The following is a 17,398-nucleotide window of genomic DNA, read 5'->3' on the forward strand; positions in this document are numbered from 1 at the left end:
ATAATAATAATAATAATAAGTGTAAGCAACCTTGTTATAAAAACAAAGCGTATAAGCTAGCATGGGATATGATGTACATTCTGGGACGTCGGGATATTTTACGGAATGTTGTGCAGATAAACTCCCTGCCTAATAACATTTGACAGCATGTTTCCGTTGTTAATGGCAAAGCAATGGAAAGTGCTTTGAGTGCAACTCAACGAGATAATTTAGAAGAAGAAAAAAACAACTGGGGATTATTAAAACAAAACTTAGGAAAGTAAACCTCCTTAAACTTGAGCTCTATTTGCACTTAATGCGCACATTCTCTTCAGAGATAATTTAGAAAAACATTTTCTTCACATTTTTTACAAAGCTGCTAAAGATGTCAGTTCAAGTTGCCATGGTTCAGATCTTTCTAAAAGAACAAGGATTATTTCTTCTTCAGTGATTCAGATGTTTTTGTAATGATGTACATTAGCAGCTTAAAAATAAAACACACAAACACTTCTCCCTACTGACTCCAGTAAAAAAAAAAACCACTCCATTTTCCCATCAGCCCTTATCTCTTTCTAATTCAAAGGAGTGTTTCCCTCATGGAGGTTCTTCCTCTCTTGACTCATCAACTTGATTAGATTTCAATTACGCCATCCTCACTCCTTTTTCAGGACAGACCAAAAGCTAGCATGAGGAAACCCTGCTGAGTCCAGTATTGACATAGAGATAGAGAGGGAGAGAGCTGAATATAAAGGAAAGAAACATTATTTATTCATGATGACTCTTTAATGATTCCCATTACCCAATAGATTGCTTGCTTTTAATGGGCACTCTCGTTTGCCCCATCTATATTTCTCCTTCATCATTTTTATTCACTAAAGCAAAACGTCAATGTGGAAACAGTGGACACTGGTATAGTTTGAGAGTGAAGTCATATAAGCATGATATTCTGGCTATGAAACAACCACTACAACAGAAAGTGAGATGTACAGTTCGCTTATTGTTTCATAACATTTACGTTCAAGTAAATCTGACGTTGGATGTGGCCCTGTTAGCAAAACAGAACATATGGTTAAACTTATCCTACCTTGTCCCAAACACCACCCTCAGTCCTCCTCCTCAAAGTCTACGCATGGACTGCTGGGTAATAATCCAATGTTAACTCCTCCTGACCTACATGAAGGCCTACATTAATGTCAATGTTCTTACAAAATTCCTAAAAATTTTGACAGATTTATTCTTTACGTGAACTTTATGTCTCTGATTTTACATGAGTATTGCTCAGCAAGGCAGGAAAATTGAACTAGCCAATCAGAGGCCAGGACTGAAATTATCCATTTTATAAACATTTATTTTAAAGCTGCATTCAAAGTAAAACACCACAAAACCCAATTAATCAATCCGTCAATCAATCCATCAATCAATCCATCCATCTATTCATCCACCACCCATCAAATTGTTTTATCAACTGATATTTAAAACTCCTTTGGAACTTATGACTCCTTCAAACTCAGATTGAGGGAACAATTATAAATTACCTTTGATTCATGTTTTTAAAAGCCTGACTCATCCACATTGTTAAAATCAGTTGTGCACTCTTCTTCAGGCCTTTTCTGAAAAGATGAAACATAAATCAGAATTGTGACATTTATGCCTAAATACAATTATATTACTATAAACACTTCAAAAATAAATAACTGCAGTAATATAATCAATGCCACTCTCTATTTAAATTACAAAGAAGAAATGCATCACAGCAGTTTCGAAACATTTATATTTTTTATTATAATTTATAACTTAAAACTGTTGCTCAGTGAACAACTTTAATACATCATGCAGAAAGAACTACAATGTGAGGCTTTAAAAAGTAAAAAAACAACAACATGGGACATCAAACCATAAAGAATTAAACAAGGCCTTGCCAATCTAAGCAGGAATTTCCTTTCATTACGAAGTCAATACTTATTTGTCAATACAAATACTAGAATAATTTTGAAATCTACAGAAAAACCTTCTGTTTGAGAAAGCCAGAACTTCAGGCTGTTAGAGGACAATAGATAAAAACATCCACTTTTATCTGTGAGATGAACCCCTCTAAGGGCCTCGCATACGATCAAGCTAATTTAACTCCATGACATCAGCCAGTAAAGAAGTTTCAGGGCCAATTACTTGATTGTTTCTGACAACTGTTTACCAATATGCTCTGGTTATTTATGGAGTGCTCTTCTTTAAACACACCAAAAAATGGCTTAAACAGGTCACACTCACAGACCTTTTGGATCGTCCAAAACCTTCAATTGACGCAATTAGACAACAATGCAGGAAGGAAAATCTGTGCACATTCTCATATCGCCATTGGAAACTGGGTCAAGTATTGTAGTGGCTCACATATCAGCTACTTTGATTGTATAAATGGCTTAGTAATCTGAGAGCGGTTTCTGGTCAAGCCATGATTTGTTTTGGAATAATGTCTTGGACGTGCCTATTATATGAATGTCAGTGGGGCTGAAGCATCCAATTGCGCATCAGTAGCATGACCTGAACCATCCATCTTACCTTCTGCCTGAAATAGGAATCATGAGCTTTATTTTGTTTGCAGTGGACATTTTGTCTAAGTGCAACATCAACTTTTTCAGGACAGCACGATGTAGCATGAAAAGGCGGATCTGGTCATGAAATCAATATGAACTCATTCAGGGCCATTCACAGACCCCTCGTCAGCACCGATCCTGTATCTCTTTCATTATCATGTCTGGCTGTGGCATGTCAACCTTTCTTAAGCCTCCAGTAGACGATTGATAATGGATGAAGCCACGGACTGGCTGTTCCGTCACTGCCACAACGCAATTTAATCTTCCATTGCTGCTGCCTGATGCAAAAAGGGTTTGGTGTTTGTCGAATCTGGTCACAGAAATCTTCACTGTACAATTGCAATGAGACATACAGTGTGAGCATAAAAAAGAAATACTGAAGAAAAGGCAGTAAACATAATATCAATGTGCATAATTTCTTAGCATCACTAAATTGAATGGCAAAAATAATGACTGTTTTCAAAAGACCAACATTCTCCTCTGCTATTAGTTGCATAAAGAGATTCATTTCCCAAACTCATCACTTTTAAAAGAAAAAAAACATGTTATGTAAATGCATTACTCCTAATAAAAGCCACTGCATGACTAAAGAAGATTTGGAACATCATATTGTCATAAAGTCATATTGACCACTATGGTGCATTTAGTCACGACAATCTCTGACTGCATGGCAAGAGCAACGTGTACAAATACGACACAAATTTAGAACAACGCAAGGTAAATAACAACAGAATTTGCATTTTGGCATGAACTGTCTCTTTAAATAAAGTAAATAGAAAACTTAATTGAAAATGTAACTCAAGTATGTCTGAAACTAATAAACTGGAACACTGGAAAAATCTTATTCGTTATGAGAATGTTTGTCTTGTTTTCTATTAAAAAATATCGAAACATTCTTCAAATTGATTCATTTGAGAAACAGTGACAATCTCAGCTTAAAAAACACACAGTTTGGTTTCGAGGTAAACAGAGACAATCTGTTATTGTTCACATAAAATGCAACTTAAACTATTACAAATAATTTTTGTGTATTAAAATAAAGCTGAAATAAAACATAAATATTAGATGAAAACTTAAGCTTAAAAAAACTTTGAAATTTGAAAAAACAAATTATTTAATTAGAACATAAATATAAACAAACTAAAAATAATTAGTTACAATATTACTTTTTAATAAAAACTAAAAGAAAAATGAAAACTGAAAATGTTTAAATAAAAGGAAATTCTAAATTTTAACAAATGCTATATATAATACTAAAATATCATTGTTGAGAAGCAACTTTGCTTAAGACATTAAGCATTTCATAGACTGCATCTTGAATATAATATTATTGTCTTATTGCACTGCCAAGTTTTTCCACTTGTTTATATGCAAAACAAGTGAAAATATCTGCAAGTGCAGTATTAAAGATACATTCTCTGAAAACAAGTCTTGACACCTCATGCATCTCATTACACTAGGCTTTTTTAAACTTTGTTTCCAGTTTGAAAAAAAATCTATCAAAAACTTATTAAAAAGCTATTTTGCGAGTGTTATTTTTTAAATATAGTCAGTCACCACACAGTATTGCTCTGCACCCTGAACAATAAAACCACAGTTTGGTTTCGTGGTAAGCAGAGGCTGGTTGCTCTGGCCAGGCAATGCTACATTTAAACGAGGAGTTCTGGGCATCGAACCGCCTCTTGATGGAGAATTTAATGGACTGTCACCATCAATAGAAGCTTTGCTCCAGTGCATCACAGGACACGGTTTTACAAGAGCCCAGAGTTGCTAATGAATTGGACAGGGTGAACAGCCCATATGGAGAGGATAATAGAAGAGGGCACTTCTGTGAGGTAAAATTGACCATCGAGTTGAATTAGTCATCCCGTGCGGACTCCAAAACAGTTGTCATTAAGTTATAAATGTTGTCGTTCACGGTTAAGCCGCGGGGCCTCTGAGGTCCGAATTTAACCCGGGTGAAAGTCCCATCTGAACGTGTATACGGTTCCAACGAGCAGGCTCAAGTGACGGATCGATACCCCAAACAAACAGATAATCTCTGGCCACTTCAGAGATGACGAGCCAAGAGCTGAAATTCCATCCAGAGATGAGGCCCTCCTTCCTTCAGAGAGGACTGTAAAGTCCTTACAGTCAACAGTCACCAAACAGAGGATTAGGAGACGCTGCAAAGAACGACACCTCCAGAGCTGCTGACGGAGCGTGTGGGTTTGGGCTTTGGAGATTAAGCTGAATCAGATTGTCGGTATTCATTTTGGACGGTGAGTGTGCGGGCAGCCTTTTGTTTTAGCAGCCCGTTTCAAACCGACAAGCTGCGGTTTTAAAATACACACACAAAACACCATCTGGATCATGGAGGAATCAGAAAAACGTAGTTTTTTTTCCAACAAACATTTTCACAAATGTGAACTGAAGATGCTGTGCGAGACATCTTTTATTAGGTTTTACAAACATTATTTTTAAAGCTGTATTCAAAGCAGGGTTTTAAAACATTTCCTACCACTTTGATCTTTCCAAATATTTTATATATGAGAATAATTGGTAACACTAATAAGGTCCCATTAGTTAACGCAAGTTTTAACATGCTACTAACGCAACTCAACTAGGCCTCATTCCTTTTTTTTGCATGTGTCTTGGGTATTCGTTACCTGGAAAAAACCGCAAGACTACAATGGAGATTTTCAGGGAGTTCAGAAACAGTGCTATATACAACAAAATCTGACATTTTGAAAATTTATTTGGCGCAGTAATACTGAAAGAGTAATTTACAATGCTAGAATGCGACTCAAACCAATCAGAATCAAGGACCGGAACAATCCGTTTTATAAATAAAATTTAGAGCAGCACAATCATGATATCATGAACAATTCAGCCTGCCTAAAAGCGATTCCATTTTCTGAAAAATCTTTTACATTTGGTTACATGTAACAGTATATAACCAAAATCTACCAAGTGTGGAATTAAATATTTCTTGTTCTTTGTGTTTTAGTCAGTTTACTTTTTGCGAGTAAACCACTCAGCATTCTTGGCCAATAAGCTTGCTTAACCTATACCCTACATATATGTTGAGTCATACCTTTTTATACACATTACTGGTTTTTGTTTGATCAGGCATTATGTCAATTAATACCAAAATAGACAATGACAGGGATGAGAGGATTATAAAAAAAAAAACTAAAAAAACAATTTTTTTATGCATCCACCGAATTAAGATTTTTATTAATCAATATCAATCTATCTTCCAAATGAATATTTACATATTGGGAGGGAGGATAAATTGTCATGAGAATAAAACAAATTAAAAAAATTTTTTTACGACCCAGACGGTTTATGAAATTTACCCCTATGGTTGGAAGTCAAGTAGGAAAATCCCACAAATGACTTTAAAAGAAAACTAGCATAAGATAAGATGCTATTACTTTATTGGTTTTATGCACAATAAAGGGTTTCAGTCATTATCACTATATGTGACTATAAAGAGTGTCTTCATATCAAAACTCAAAGAAAAAGCTCCCCGCTATCTATTCTGGACTGACGTATAGAATCAGAATGCACAAAAATGGAGCCATTTCAAGACTGATTTCTTTTCCTTTCTTGATTTAGACTCAGATAAACGGTTCTTAGGAACAGATTTCGACCTACAGTACCTTAATTCATCATGCCTAAATTAAGAGGATTTTCCTTTTCCTGTGTCCTATCACTCTGCTGCAATTACACAGTATGAGTCCCATCCGGTAGACAGTCTTGCACGCTGACGTTCAGATGAGAAGAGTCAATGCATCCTTTCCCAGTGTTTTACACCACACCTGCTAGGGCACAAAGACAAAGCGGGAGACCACAACCAACAAAATCACTTGTTATGCAATACCTGAAATTTCACTGTGGTATGGCAATACCTGCATTTTTTAGCATTGTGACAAACTTAAAGGTGCAGTAAGCGATTTCAAGTGGTGCTCATTGCAGAGGCTAATGAAGTCCAGAACTTTGCGAAAAAATAAAGCAAAGATGACCAAAAAATAAAGCAAAGATGACCAAAAAAGTCAAGGAAGAACAAAAAAATAACATACAGTACACAAGAGTATATACAAGCAAGAGTTGGTAGTTAGTCATCAGCAGAACAACAGCTCCAGACAAACAACGATTTGTTACTATAGCCCGTTACTATAGCTAACATTAGAACAACAGCATATCTTGGTTCTGTGAAACAAAGCAAGCCCAATGTTACTGACGTATGGAGGAGAAACAACGCAACCTCTGCGTCCCTTTTTTAGGCCTTCTCTTTTGTAATATCTCTTAACCATCTCTCTTTCTAGCCTTTCTTAAAATATCCCTCTTGCTCCTCCCCCACCATGAGTGGACACTGATTGGGGCTACTGCTGATTGGCTACAGTGTAATATGATGGGACCGAGCAGCATTTGATCCACCTTCTGATCCACCTTCAGCAGCATTTCTCAGAAATCGCTTACTGCACCTTTCTCAATCTTAAAACGTGAGAACCAATGGGCTAATGCATGGCTTCAGAAGACAGAAGCTTGACAGAATCTTCCCTTCTCATTCACTTTCATTATATGAAAAAGAGTACCATAACATCCTGTCTAACATCTCCTTTTGTGTTGCACGGGGGGGGGGGGGGGGGGGGGGGGTTTGGGGGAGTAACATAAGGGTGAGTAAATCATCTTTTTTTTAGATGAACTATTCCTTCAACTTCCTGTTCTCCAAGACATCACATGAGGATTTTTTCAGTACTCACTGTCTCATTAAAAAGTGATGCTGGCGTAATTATGAGCCGCAGGCAAACATGTTTAGAACGACCAAGGGAGGGAAATGAAGTACAGTAGATAATGAACGTCTGGATGGGAACTGATCTCAGATCATCCGGGAAAAGACTAACATGCGTTGTGCCGTTTAATACTTTAATGGGAGCGCAGAGATGAGATGCAGACATGGTCCTCCCATACAGATGTCCCATGTTTCTTTGTAAAGCTGAGAGAAGGAGCTATTTATAGACAGCAGCAAAAGAAATCAAGAAACTAGTAAATTTTTAACTAGTGTCTCAAGACTCCAATCTCTTAAGCCTCTCTCACCTTTCCTTCCCTCTGTTCTTCCTCTCTCATCTCTGGTAATGTCTGTAAAAGAGACTGGAGACACTTTGAATCAGACATGTTTAAAAATAGCAAGGTTACATCACATCCACAATGGTGACATCACTTCCTGAAGTTCAGGGAAGTGTACGAAACATGTAAACAATTTTAATTGGTTAGTTCACAGATCAGAGATCCGTCATTATTTACTGACCTTCATATCATGTATGCTGTTATTTTTTCACTCAAACACAAAAGATTTGGGCTACTGCATAGAAAAGATAATTGTTATATAACATTTTACATACAATATTAAAAAATAAAATAAAATTCACCGACCCCAAACTTTTGAACAGTATTGTATAAACATATTTGCACAGAAAACATAGCATGCCTGTTTGGAATGACATGAATTTTAAATTAGGCTGAACTCTGGCTTTAAGGAAATCAAACCCTGTACATGATCAGTATTAGGTGAAGGATATTAAGTCACAACTTACATTACAGTCTTCATGTTACAGTGTATTTACATAAGCAGTTACTCAATAATTCTAATTAACTATAAGTGCTTACTTAATGTGTAAGGAAGACCGAGGCTAGTCACACTTCCAGTGAATATTCCAGTCAGTTTCTATACCTTAAAGTCTTGGCTACACAAGAGCTAATTAATACTTCCACTGTCATTGTCCTAGAAAAAAGATATTCATTAAACGCACATTGACATCTTGTGACAACATGCCCCTATGGTATGAATAAAGTGATCCCAAATATATTGATTTATTCACATAAATGCAATGGCAAGCCAGAAATTAAAAGTCCAAAATCATACCAAAAAGTATAACATTATATAATGCACAATGAATGATGCCCATCATGAGGAAGAGGTCATAAACACGTACAAATGTTCAAGTGACTTTTCTCACATACGGATGTCCTGGTGTGACACAGTCTCCACCAACAGCTTGTGACAGATCTGTTCACACATTTCAGCATAATGCACACACCAGCACATCTTAGCTGGCACAACACGATTCTTAGATTTTGCGTATTCAGTGTGAAAGTCGTTCTACTCTGATGTCACGTTAAACATTTCTCATCCGTTGAAAAGAAATAATTGAGTTATATTTTGGTGATAGGCTGAGGACAAGCGAATGATTGCCTCCATTTTTCTTTATCAGTCCGTTGTCTATTTGTGTTGTATAACACATCTGCTCATGGCCAACAAGTGCTGAAGGCATCAGACAAGACCTTTGATCAGTGCCTTAAAGGTAAAATTCTGTCATCATTTATTCACCCTCAAATTATTTTAAACCTGTATTCATTTCTTTCTTGTGCTGAACAAAAAAAGAAGATATTTTATAAGAATGTGGGTAACCAAACAGTTGCTGATCCCCATTGACTCCCAAAATCTTTTTTTATATATACTGTGAAAGTCAATGGGGACTAGCAACTGTTTAGTTACTAACATTCTTCAAAATATCTTCCTTTTGTGTTCAACAAGAGAAAGAACTTCATGCAACTTGGGGGTGAGTAAATGATGACAGAATGTTTATTTTTGGATGAACTATCCCTATAAGTATACTATAACTATAAGCGTCTCATTTCTAAGCCACTGTAGCATCATCAAACAAGATTGCAAAAATAATGATAATTGGGGGGATGGGTTTAAACATTAAACATTCATTTAATTCAAAATAAATACAAATAAGAAAAAAATAAAATAAAATCGAGAGCTGCTACTACTACTACTCTCATTAGAGTCACAACCGATTTGCTCTTATCATCCGATCGCGACTGTATCTCTCTATTAGTGTTACTCAATCTTAGTGCTGCATTTCATACCATTGACCACAACATTCTTTTAAATAGACTTGAAAATTATGATGGTATTAGTGGAATTGCATTGGCATGGTTTAAATCATACTTATCTGATCGTTATCAGTTTGTAGCAGTAAATGAAGAGATGTCTTGTCAGTCAAAAGTTCAGTGTGGCGTACCACAAGGCTCAGTACTAGGTCCGTTGCGGTTCAATTGGTACATGCTACCCTTAGGAGATATCATTAGGAAGCATGGCATTAGTTTTCACTGTTATGCTGATGATACTCAGCTCTATATTTCTTCATGCCCTGACGAAACTTACCAATTCACAGAATTAACGGAATACATAGCTGATTTAAAAAACTGGATGACTAGTAATTTCCTACTACTTGATTCTGTAAAAACAGAGATTCTAATTATTGGACAAAAAACATCCTCACATACTAACCTAGAATACTGTCTAACACTTGATGGCTGCTCTGTCAAGTCTTCGTCGTCGGTTAGGAACCTGGGTGTGCTCTTTGATACCATTTTTTTCATTTGAAAGTCACGTGTCTAGTATCTGAAAAAAACGCATTTTTCCATCTTAAAAATATATCTAAATTACATCATATGCTCTAAATGACAAATGCGGAACAGTTAGTAAATGACATTAATAGCCCTGCACGCTTAATAAAACTACAGCTGGTCCAAAATGCAGCAGATAAAGTTCTTACTAGAACCAGGAAGTATGACCATATTAGCCCGGTTCTGTCAATACTGCATTGGCTCCCTATTAAACATTGTATACATTTTAAAATATTGCTGATTACTTACAAAGCATTAAATGGTTTAGCTCCCCAGTACTCGAGCGAGCTCTTAACGCATTATAGTCCGTCACGTCTATTGCAATCTCAAAATTCCGGCCAGTTGATAATACCTAGAATATCAAAATCGACTGCTGGTGGTAGATCCTTTTCCTATTTAGCAGCAATTTTTTTGAACAGTCTTCCTAACATTGTCCGGGAAGTAGACACACTCTGTCAGTTACAATCTAGACTAAAAACAAATCTCTTTGACCTAGCATACACATAATACATTATAGACTTCTATAATTCAATGTTAGGCTGCATAGATTAGGTCAGCAGGAACCGGGAACACTTCCCATAAATCCTGATGTACTCGTTACAAAATAAGAAGGATAGCGTCAACGCTAATATTAGTCTCTCTGTTTATCCCGATGTTTACCGCAGTCTGCCGGATCCAGGCCGTATCCGGATCTGATGAAGGACCTGCACCTGGACACGACGACAACGCAGTCCTGAAGAGTCAACTAGTCACATGACAATTGATAATGTAGTCCTAATGAAAATGGATTAAGCCAACTTAACAAGTTTAAATTTACTGCACACAATTAAAAGCAGTCAAAAATTGTGTTGAACTGACCCATTGTAATAGAATACATTGGAAAAAAGGGGGGGAAAATACTGTGACTATATTCACAATATAGCACAGACAAAACATGTTTTTTGACCAATCAGCATTTTATTTTTATTTTTACATAATGTGTACTCTGTCAAAGCGGTAATCAATGTAGCTAATATGCTGAAATTTCCTTCTGACAGCAGAAATCTAAAAACAATCTGTCGGCGATGAAATATTAACCCTCGACTGGCCACATGGGCAGTGGAAAAGCACAGCATGTGTGAGGGCGAGACAGTCGGGGACATTTGAGCTTATGCAGCACAATCCATCCCCTCATGAAAGAATCACATCACTCCTGCACGACACGAGGGGAATCGCATTCGCTGCAGGCCATTTGACTGCATTTTATTCATTCTCTGAGTTTCCTTTATGTAAATTGTCTCCAAATGTCCAGAACCACAGTACAGTACTCTGCTTCTGTTTATCATCAAATATGGATGAAAAGACTTTTGTGAAGCTTATGTTGGTCAGACAGTCGTTCACATATGGCATGTGGCATTCTGACATATGGTCAGTCTTCTCTTTTTAAGGCAGGTACGAGGTCACAGGTTATTTTAAAGGGCTATATCATATGTTTATCAACATTTACAAAACAGAGTCCATTAACAAGATACAAAAACTTGGATGGATGGATGGATGGATGAGTGCAAAAACCTGACTGACATTATTATTGGCCTTCAGGGAAAAAAATAAAATGCTTCACATGTGTAAAACATTCTTGGCAACAGTTATAAAGAGTATATTAAAACAATATAAAGAATTACTCACAAGCTTTCAATAACTGAAGCAGCAGAGAAGGACTGGTCTGAAATTAGAAATGAGATGTAGTTAGTTGATCGTACATTGAAGGCCACTATCTAAATCTTACACAGAGACTGTGTCTGCAGCAGTGTAATTATGAAAGTTTAACACCAGGCACCTCATCATGCTGCCTTTAATTAAAAACAGATTTCAAAGGTTGTTGGAGTGTCAGTTCAATTAGCCTTAACATCTGAATTTGTCTATTTCTTTCACCAGCTGAACTGAAACTTGAGTTCACCTTAAGACACCTTCATTCCCAGTGGTGAAAAAAGGAAAAAAAAATACTAAAAAGAACGTGAGAGCTTATCTCTATAAAAGTCCATTTTTCTTTAACAGAACACTCATTATGCTTACTTCATATTCACAACTATGTCTTTTAGGCAAAGTATTTTAATGAGTCCACAAAGTGTCTTTTGAACATTGGGGAAAATAGATGCATTAGTCCTATAACAGTGTGGAAAAAACAGCGAACACAATCATTATTTGCTGGACGGATACTCTGATAAAAGATAATGTGTTTTATTTACAAAACAAAATGAACCACGGCACTTTCAACAAAAAGGGCACAAAATAGTGCCTGAAAATCTTAAAAATATATTTTTTCAAACAATGGTTAATGAAAGGCAGTGCTTAATCTGAGCTGGTGCAAATCGTCAGAACACCGGCATAACAGGTCCACAGCGTTTCACAATATTTACGCAACTCATTTAACTAGCCCCTTTGTGGTGCTCATATCCAATATTTCATACACCTCACCTCGTGTTAATCTTTAATGGTCTGTCCTACTTCAGTCAGAGCACATTTTTTCTTTGTGTATCTGTCAAGGATATCAAAACGTCCCAGTGCAGGGTCACAATCCAGGGTCATATCATAAGGGTTTTAAATACATCAGAGCGATTCAACACCTAGAACCTTTCCAGAGGACGGAGGCAATGAGATCTGTTTGCTTTCTAGCTATGGAAATGTGCTGGCAAAATATTTTGGGAACACAGAAGAGTCTTTCTGGACATATTGAATGCTCTGATCAATATCGTCAAACGCAAATATAGAAACAAAAACTTGAGAGCGAATCAAAAAGATTTCTGACAGCTTCATTTCAAATTTGTCCTTTTCAATTTGAATGCTTGAAACAGCTTAACTCTGGGTTTACAATATCATTAACTATTAACCTAGACTTAAAAACATAAATTTTTAAGCCAGGGTTAAACAATGCTTTACACTTTTTAAAGGCCGCTAGCATGGCATACGCAGGGTAATGAAGCATGCTAAATGTAAACCATGTGAATAACTAATTAAGGTAAAGTATACAAACAGCGTGAAAAAGAACAAGATGCTAACCTAATTATGTGTAAATATTTCAAACTTGCATAAAGTGCTTTTTAAAATAAAATATTTAAATGATTCTTAATTATAACAGTGGCCTAGAAAACGCAACATTTTTATGCATACGATGATATGTTGAAATTACATGACCAACGGTCTTTTTATCGAAAACTTACCTCAAACCAACATTTTCCAAAGAACATTAACTCAAGTCAGCATGCAGTAACATATCCTGACCACATGGGTGCTCCAGAGCTGATAGGGGCAGCGGAGTGGATCATGAATCTTTTTTTTTTTTAGGAAGACATAAGAACTGAGTTAACAAAACATGTAGGAGTGAACAGGCTTGTCATAATACCAACATTTGCAGTCTTTGATCTCAAATCACTTGTCTAGTTACATGAATGCTTCGGCCAAATACCGGAAATGCATCAAGTACACTAGTTTCTAAAGATGATGAATGATGGAATATCCTTAGTCTCATATACCACTCTGAAACCACATTAGAGATGTTAGTGGATTTAGGATTAAAGGGATAGTTCACCCAAAAATGAAAATTCTGTCAGTATTTACTCACCCTCATGTTGTTCCAACCCCGTAAGACCTTCGTTCCTCTTCGGAACACGAATTAAATTTTTGATGAAATCTGAGAGCTGGATCACTCCTCCATAGGCTTCTTCTTGCCAGCCCCGAAAAGTCATTAAAGACATCATTAAAATAGTCCAAGTGACTACAGTGGCTCAATCTTAAGTTTATCAAGCGACGAGAATACACTTTGTGCACAAAAACAAACAAAAATAACGACTTTATTTCAACTATTCATTTCCTTCTCTTTGGGTCTCTAGTCAGTTAACTTAGTATGATTGCGTAGAGCTACGTTACACGTAGGCTCACTATTGGCCGACGCTGGTCATGTGGGTGATGCGTTTGACATACAACAACAGAAGCTTACGCTATTACACTAAGTTAACTGACTCGAGGCCCAGAGAGAAGGAAATGAATAGTTGAAATAAAGTCGTTATTTTTGTTTGTTTTTGTGCAAAAAAAGTATTAAAGTAATGACTTTTCGGGGCTGGCAAGTTTCAATCCCTGAAGAAGCCTATGGACTAGTATGGAGGAGTGATCCAGCTCTCAGATTTCATAAAAAATATCTTAATTTGTGTTCCAAAAATGAACGAAGGTCTTACGGGGTTGGAACAACATGGGGGTGAGTAAATACTGACAGAATTTTCATTTTTGGGTGAACTAACCTTTTAAGTGTGCGTTAAGGTCGCTAAGCTTTGGCATTTTTCTTGTGGAGTCTTGAGAACCTACTTCCTGTCACGTGCACATGATCTAAACAGGCCAAAGACTGCAAATGTGGGTGTTGGGACAGACCCAATCTTTAAAAGATCATGTCAGTTACCCAAATCGACCCATGACACTCAAACTGAAAACATTAAATGGCATTCACAAACCATTTTAGTTCCATAACTAAACCGATGCCTCAGGGCTCAGTGCTTGGACCACTTCTCTTCTCCATCTACATGTCATCACTAGGATCTGTCATTCAGAAACATGTTTTTTCCTATCACTGCTATGCTGATGACACACAACTCTACCTCTCACTCTGCTTGCATCTCAGCTTGCCTGACAGACATTTCTTGCGGGATGAAGGACCATTACCTTCAACTCAACCTTGCGAAGACAGAACCGCTTGTGGTCTAAACCATTCAGCTATGTTCATTAACCATAACTCCATCCAGGATAGCCAGGAACCTTGGAGTTGTGATTGATAATCAGTTAAACTTCACAGACAATATTGCTAGAACTGCCCAGTCCTGCAGACATGCCTTATACAACATTAGGAAGATCGGGTCCTTCCTATCGGAGCATGCTAAACAACTCCTTATCCAAACTCTTGTTCTATCCAGACTGGGCTATTGCTCTCTTGGCAGCCCTTCCAGCATGCACTGTCAAACCTTTTCAACAAATCCAGAAAGATACAGCAAGAGTGGTCTTGCTCTCCTCAAATTGCACTGGTTGCCAATTGCTTCAAATTCAAGGCATGGATGTTTGCCTACAGAACAACCACTGGTTCTGCACCGCTATACCTAAACTCAGTACTTCAGACCTATGTGCCCTCCGGAAGCTTGCGTTCAGCAAGTGAATGGTGCCATCTCAAAGATGTACAAAATAACTTTCATGAACCTTTACCTTGACTGTTCCAAGCTAGTGGAAAGACCTGTCTAACTTAAACCGAGCTCATGAATCTTCAGTCATTTTAAACAAACTGCTGATAATGCATCTTTTCGATCAACACTTGACCCATTTACACTAACACTCACTATTCTACATCTATTTATAAAAAAATAAATAAAACCTTGCTACATGTACTGTGCTAGACTAACTGGGACTAGTCACAGAACTTGCATATTGTTGCCCTGAAATTCTTTTGAATATTATCTGGTTAGATCAAGTAAACAGACACAATTGTGAATCAAAGTACATGTTGACTTAAAGTAGTAAGTAATCAGTGTTTTCGTGACTGTTGGAAAACCACTTACCAAAGGCGACGTGGGGGCATCATGCATTTCACAATGGATGTTTTCTCCAACACCCTTAGGAGTAATTCTTCTACCCTTTCCATCAACTGCATTCAATTTCTACAACTCCGACGTCAATACAAGGGTTCATGGCTAAATTACAGCAGCAAAAGACACAAAGGCAGACAGCAGAGTTACAACAGTGATTTCGATATTTCTAAGGCTTCGAAATTAGGGCCAGACGACCTTACATACTCACAAACAATAACCAGAGGCAAAGACAATTATGTGAAAGGAGTGCCAGTCACTTGTAGTGATAAACCAGTCACAATGTAGAAATACAAGAAGTTGGACCTCACAGGAGAGCTTTAACCATGACGTAGTGTAATGTCCTGAGGTGTAGCGTAGGTATGTTGATTACGAATCAATGCTTTAATCATTTCACTTAAGATGCTGAAGAGCCCTTTGGCTACATTAAATCAGAAACGTGTAAAATGAATGAGCGACCACGAAGCGCATGCTGAAAAGATTCAATCCTGCTGATTTTTCTGTCCTGAATAATTCCCTTCTTTATTAGGTATTGATTGGATATATCAGTCAGTCCACTAATGCCCAGGATAGCACCCATGAGTGTCAAATATAAGTGTGAGTTTCAGTGACCTGAAAGACTTCCATCGCTTTTTGTGCCATTAAATAAAAAAAGCACTTCATAATTGAGTTCAAGATTAATGTTTTTGGCAGAGGGAGCAGTATACCGTTTTTATATTGATTTCGTAAGGGATAATCCAAGGCTAGATGTGCATTTATTAACTTTAATGCACAACATGGAAGCAAAATAACCACTTGATGTGAAGCGGTTTATTTAAAATTAACCAGTTTCACAACAGATTCACTGCAGCTCCTGCACAAATGACGGTATAGCATCTTTTGTTTTGTAGCCACATACAAAATTATATATTAATATGTTATAGGAGAGTTATTAACATGGTATCTTTAATTGGTGGTTATTAGTCTAAATTGATCTGTTCAAATGTAGTTTATTGCTGTCATTGAGATTCTCAATGTCATTGATTCTCATTCTCATCTCAAAAACAAAACAAAAAATAATGATATATATATATATATATATATATATATATATATATATATATATATACATATTATAAATACACATGAAAAACTTACAATACAATTTACAAAAAATACAAATGAAGACTGTTTACGATGTTTATTTTGAGATACTGCAAAGCCACTATTATGAGAAACAAAATCGTAATTAGGTCTTTTTTTTTACTCTGATGCAGAAACAATGCATCATAAAATACATGACCGGTAATAAATATTTATGACCAGTAAATTCCAATTCACTCACCATTGGCAGGTGTGGCGATGGTGTGATCCCCACCTCCATAAATGTGAGAATATCATAAACCGAAATCAAATTTTAAAACCTTTCAAGTTTTCTCAAAAAGATCACAATTTTCTATTTAATGGGGGACGTTGTTCATTATAAGGATGAAACCTAATGCAGAGCAGTGGAGCCCTTCAGCATATGTTGATTAGAGATCACACTCACTGAACAGTAACAAAGACAAAGATGACTGAAGTATTTAAACGGCTCCAATTAAATGCTGCTCAATGATTCATGTCATTTGTTTGCACAGTTCTTACAGGCATCATTGATAGTGCGGTAAACACTGCTTTTGCTCAGAGCAGAGATTAACGAGTGTATTAGACAAACACTCAGAGTAAAATGCTTGCGAGCTTGTGTGTTCAGTCCACTGACATGGGGAGGTACCAGCCTTTATACCAAGCTTG

The 17,398-nt window shown here is 36.7% G+C and overlaps 1 long non-coding RNA gene across 2 annotated transcripts; it reads right to left on the bottom strand.

Annotated features, from left to right (window-relative positions):
- Nucleotides 1-1,531: 1,531 nt before the first annotated feature.
- Nucleotides 1,532-6,578, bottom strand: LOC143732194 (uncharacterized). Of its 2 annotated transcripts, XR_013201067.1 has the most exons (3): nucleotides 6,215-6,578; nucleotides 2,748-2,896; nucleotides 1,532-1,589 (listed from the first exon to the last, which is right to left on the bottom strand). It is a non-coding gene; the product is annotated as an uncharacterized LOC143732194 (long non-coding RNA). The 2 variants fall into 2 exon arrangements; XR_013201066.1 differs by lacking the exon at nucleotides 1,532-1,589 and having other exon boundaries at nucleotides 2,459-2,896.
- Between the last annotated feature and the right edge of the window lie 10,820 nt (nucleotides 6,579-17,398).

This window comes from Siphateles boraxobius, unplaced genomic scaffold, assembly GCF_051911475.1.
Source record: "Siphateles boraxobius isolate OS27281-9 unplaced genomic scaffold, OSU_SipBor_1 9, whole genome shotgun sequence".
In the NCBI taxonomy this organism is placed as follows: domain Eukaryota; kingdom Metazoa; phylum Chordata; class Actinopteri; order Cypriniformes; family Leuciscidae; genus Siphateles; species Siphateles boraxobius.